The sequence below is a fragment of the Macaca nemestrina genome, chromosome 9, assembly GCF_043159975.1.
Source record: "Macaca nemestrina isolate mMacNem1 chromosome 9, mMacNem.hap1, whole genome shotgun sequence".
Lineage (NCBI taxonomy): Eukaryota > Metazoa > Chordata > Mammalia > Primates > Cercopithecidae > Macaca > Macaca nemestrina.
Genome location: NC_092133.1, coordinates 10,985,982 through 10,992,110, shown reverse-complemented (window position 1 = coordinate 10,992,110; position 6,129 = coordinate 10,985,982).

Genomic DNA, 6,129 nt, shown 5'->3' with positions numbered 1-6,129 from the left:
GGGCCCGAGGGTAAGTCACAAACATTTCTTGCATCATAACTGGCTTACCTGGGGGCTATTGTGAGGTCTGAGTTTGAGACACTGAATGATCCCCTGGGGTGAAATGGACACACACTGCCAGGCTCCTGGTGTGTTGGAGTCCAGAGGAAGAGAATGGATAGAGAATGTGGCTGGGAGGCAATCTGCCCATGTCACTGCCACTGACAAACCCACAAGACTGCTCAGTTTTCACAAGAGGAAGACTCAGTCAACTAAGGTCTCGCTCACTGGCTTTTGCTTGTCTCTTCAGCCTTAGCTCCTCATGCTTGATCAGTGCCATACTATCCATCATTCTCAAAACAAGCGTCTAAGCTATTGTTCACAGTCCCCTCATGTGTTGAATACCTCTCTTATCCTTGGCAATTTGCTTGTCTCTCAAGACCTAGCTTAATTGTTGCTTCCTCTGAATGTCTCCTTGCAGAATAAATCACCCTTTGTCCACGTTCTCATAGCACTTTCTGCATGATGCTATGGTGCTTTCTCACATACCAACTTGCTTGGTAAGTCAGATTTCTTGGTAAATCTGTCTCTCCCTCTATTGAAAGAAGGTACCAACAGCATCTTATTCTTCTTTGGGGCATGGTTTTCAGCAGAGGGTATGGTGTAGGGCAGATGTTCAGTTTGCTAACTCAATAAACAATTGTCCTAAGTCCCTGTTCAAAGGTGTGGTTAAGAATGGCACTGGTGGGAATGGATATTGCCAAAACTCTATGGAAGGTAATTTGGCAATATGTATCAAAATTTTAAATGTATTTGCCAGTTATGTGGTACAAAATAAATTACGCACAAGGTTGGTCAGTGCGACCTTGTTTGAGGTGACAAACCTCATGGCAAACTCAAATACCCATTAACCAGTAATTGGTCAGAGAATTCTAGTTAGCCATACAATGGAGTAGCATAAGAGTATAGGACTATAGGAGTCAAAATGATCAAGGAAGGAAGACCTTTACTTATATGGAAATAACTCCAAGAAACATAATTAAATGGAAAAAGCAAGATGATAACATATATATATTCTAGAATAGTTTTCTGTGTTGGAGAGGGAAAAAATAAGCATGTATGCATTTGTATTTGCATAAAGAAACTTCAGAATAATACACAAAAAGCTAATGAAACAGTAGGTATTCAGCAGATGAAGTGGTGGGAATGAGCCATTTCATGGTATACATGATTATATCGTCTTGAATGTAGAACCACATGAATGTATTAGGTATTTGAAAACATAAATTTAAAAAGTAAAGAAGCAGATTATGGAAAAAGATTGCCATGTTATCTTTGACAAACACCGGTCCTAAAATTCCTTTGCCTTACCAGAAATCCACAATGGATATTTGTGAGTTGGGCCAGTGCTCAGACCCATGTAGGTGCTAAAATACAGAGGTACTTTTCCAGTCGACACAGGCAAATTCAGTTACCTGGACCATTTGCGAGCCTGGGCATCAGCAGAGGGCCTCTGAGCAGTGAAGAAAATGCCTTTTGCAGTGCATTCATTGGCTTTCCCATGTGTCCCACACTCAACTGCTAATTAAGAGTGACCTTGAAAAAGCCATACAACACCTGGCACATCATATGCACTCAACAAATATTTCTGGAACAATTGATGGGATTGTTGGACTCCAATTGATGGAATGTCATGTACCCATTAAAAATTGAGTCTTTAAAAAATTTTCAATAATATGACATAATGGGATGCAAAAATAAGCAGAATATAAAACTTATGTAGGATATAATTTGGATGCTGTAAAAATACAAATATACAAGAGGAATAAAAGACCAAAAGGAAATACACAGTGACACTAAGGTTACTTCAGGCTATGGGCTTGTGGAGATATTCCAGGGCTGCTGGTGCATCAGCAGCCTGGTCAACTCCAGATATTTAGATGGAAAAGTTATGGCCCTGCCACAGCAGGTACAGGCAGGTAAAGGTGCCATTGTCAGGGTCCAGCTCCTCCAGACTTCAGAGAAAAGGAGGGTGAGAAAGGATACTATCAGGGGAAACCCCACTCCCAATATTTAACATGAGTTCTTTTCTATTTCCCTAAGCATCTCTGCTGGTTTGAGAAACAAAGGGAAAGAGTACAAAAGAGAGAAATTTTAAATCTGGCTGTCCAGGGGAGACATCACATGTTGGCAGGTTCCGTGATGCTCCCTGAGCCGTAAAACCAGCAAGTTTTTATTAGCAATTTTCAAAAGGGGAGGGAGTGTACGAATAGGGTGTGGGTCACAGAGATCACAGGCTTCACAAGGTAATAGCATATCACAAAGCAAGTGGAGGCAGGGCGAGATCACAGGACCACAGGATGGGGCGAAATTAAAATTGCTAATGAAGTTTCGGGCACGCACTGTCATTGATAACATCTTATCAGGAGACAGTTTGAGAGCGGACAACCTGTCTGACCAAAATTTATAAGGTGGGAATTTCCTTGCCTAATAAGCCTGCGAGCACTACAGGAGACTGGGACTTATTTCATCCCCTCAGCTTCGACTGTAAAAGATGGCCACCTCCAAGGGGGCCGTTTATAGACCTACCCTCAGGACACATTATCTTTCTCAGGGATGTTCCTTGCTGAGAAAAGGAATTCAGCATTATTTCTCCTATTTGCTTTTGAAAGAAGAGAAATATGGTTCTGTTACGTCCGGCTTACCGGCAGTCAGAGTTTAAAGTCTTATCTCCCTTGTTCCCTGAACTTTGTTGTTACCCTGTTCTTTTTGCAAGGTGCCCAGATTTCATATTGTTCAAACACACATGCTCTACAAACAATTTGTGTAGTTAACGCAATCCTCATAGGGTCCTGAGGCAACATACATCCTCTTCAGCTTATGAAGATGATGGGATTAAGAGATTAAAGTAAAAACAGGCATAGGAAATCTCAAGGGTATTGATTGGGGAAGTGATAAATGTCCATGAAATCTTCACAATTTATGTTCAGAGATTGCAGTAAAGACAGGTGTAAGAAATTATAAAAGTATTAATTTGGGGAACTAATAAATGTCCATGAAATCTTCACAATTTGTGTTCTTCTGCCATGGCTTCAGCCGGTCCCTCCATTTGGGGTCCCTGACTTCCTGCAACAGGATACACCTAGGCAGGGTGTCACCACAGCAACAAGGCTTTACACTATGGGCAAGTCCGGTTTTCTGACACCTGGTTCCACAAACTACTGCTTTTAGCTCACTTCCTTCTCTCCTTCTCTTTCTCTCATTGTCATTCCCAGGCTTTTTGCTTCTGTTTTCTTTTACAGATATTTCCCCTCAATTGTTTTTACATTAGGTTTTATTCTTGAATTTTACCTGGTTTTGTCCTGACTTATATTCATAGGCATCAATCTCATCTCCTGGTTCATTTTCAAATTCTCTTGACCTGCCTTTCACATCTGTCTTTTATCTTTTACTTCATGTTTACTTTATTTCTTTGTCTTGTACCCTTTACCTTTTATACATATTTCATTTATTCTTAATATTTGTAAACACTTTTACCTATCGTATCAGGGTTCTCCAGAGAAAAGGCAATACAATTTGTGTGTATATGTACACACACACATACACACATATATACAAATATATATATACACATATACATATATATAAAAATCCAATTCTCTCATATGAGAGAGACTTATTACTTATTATTTATTTTAGGGAATTGGTTCACATGATTATAGAAGCTAGCAAGTGCAAAATCTGCAGGGTAGGCTGGCAGGCTAGAGGCCCAGGAAGAAGTCAGTGTTGCAGTTCAAGTCCAAAGGCCATCGGATGGCAGAATTGCTTCTTGTTTAGGAAAAGGCAGTATTTTATTCAATTCAGGCCTTCGTGAGGCTCATCCACATAATACAAGGCAATTGGCTTTGCTCAAATGCCACCGATTTAAATGTTAATCTCATCCAAAAACACTGTCCCAGAAACATTCAGAATGATAGATCATATCAAATACCTGGGCACTGTGGCCTAATTGAGTTGACATAAAATTAACCATTACACCTACTTATATTTCATAGGTTTTTAATAATTTGCTTAAATGTTTTAAAATATCAGGCTTTTAGTTTTTATACATAGTTTTACCCATTATTGAACTTTATATTAACAGATTCATGTAGTATGTATTCCTTTGTGTCTGCTTTGTGCCCCTTATTATGAAAAAAAGTTACAATTCTCTTGTTGATATCCTTGTACATTCCTTTTTATTGTTGTTTAGCATGATGATGCTACGATTTATTTATCAGTCATCTGTTGCTTACATTTCAGTGGTTTCTGATTTGGGGAACATTCTTGTACATGTCTCCTTGGGATTACGTGCATGCTTTTCTCTACCAATTCACATTCCCACCAGCAGTGTATGAGAATCCCTGTTGATACTCATCTTGCCAATACAGGTAGATAAGTTGTGGTATCTTGGATGGTTTTCATTTACATTTTTCTGGTTACAAATAAAATTGAACACTTTTTCTATTGGCCATTGAGATTGCTCTTTTGAAATGTCTATTCAAGTCTTTTGCTCACTATATTCTAGTTTTTGTTTTCTTATTGATATGCAAGATTTCTTTATATGTTCTTGATATCGGCCCTTTGTCAGTTAAATGCGTTGCAAATATCCACTCCTACTCTGCAATTCACCTTTTTACTTTCTTTAAGGTGTCCTTTGATGAACGGAAGTCCTTATTTTTATACTAGCTGCACTCTAATTTATCAGCCTTTCCCTTTATGGTTAGTGCTTTCATGTCTTGTTTAAAAAATCATCTCCTACCTCAAGTAGGAGTGATACTCTCACATATTATACACACACATACACACACATACACACATACACATACACACACAGGTATACATACACACATACAAACACATACACACATACACATACAAATACAAACACAAACAAACATACACATACACACACATAGATACACATACACATACAAACACATACACACACAGACACGTACACATACACACACATACACAAAAATATACACATACACACACACACACAGAGACACATAAACACACACACATACACACACACACAAAGACACATACACACATTCATACAGTGATATTCTCCTATGTCATTCTCTAAAACCTTTGATATTTTTTCTTTTGAAGTTTGTTAACTTCTTATCCTCATATTATTAACTTTATTTTTCCACCTTATTTTCCTTTAAGTATATTTTGCAACTTATTTTTATAATGGCTACCAAAAAGTGTGAGGGTGTGTGAATAAGTCATACACAAACCCCTGGGGATTCCCTACCCTCCTGCAGCTGCCCCTGCAGCCATCCCTGGGCTCTGGCTGCCTCTGGTGGATCTTGCAGAGTCTGGCTCTCCAAAGACCCATCCGCCATCTCCCTCTCTCCAGGGCTAAGTCTATGCAGGTAGCCGCTTTGAAGCATGGAAATGGTGCTCCTTCTTAACATTGCATGAGATCCACACCTTATATAAGGAGCTGTGCTCTTCAAAATCATAGTCTCCTCTACAAAATCACCAGCTCAGGGCACACTACATTCTGGGAAGTGTCCTCTAGGTCAGTGCTTCTCAAACATTAAACGTTAACCTCCTGGAGGTCTTGTGGAAATGCAGAGTCTGATTCTGCAGGTCTGGGCTAGGACCTGCACCTCAAACAAGTTCCCAGATGAGCCCAACGCTGCTGGCCCAAAAGAAACAAAGTTGCGACTCTCTATGTGGGTCACTCAATAAGAGGTGCTCCTCAAAGCTTGTCCCTGGACCAGCGGTGGCAGCAGCAGCATCACCCAAGACATGCAGACTCTCAGGCCCCATCCAGAACTACTGAGTCACAATCTGCATCTCAGCAAGTTCCCGGGTGAATGGCAGGCATGGTAAAGTGTGAAAGGAAGCTGGCCCAGGCAATGTCCTCAGCTGCTGCCTGTGACGGATCAGACGATGCACAGCCTTTGCAGAACACCTGTGGACAGAATTCTATGCATTCCACAGCAATGTGCCTCAGACATCCTGGTTTCCAGGCTAAGCCTCCACCTCTCTTGGCATGAAAGAGTCTTTGATGCTCAGCTTCCTCAGTCTCCTTCCTTTTGGCACAGGGTTGAGGAGACCTGGCTTAGGCAGGCTTGTTCCAAACCA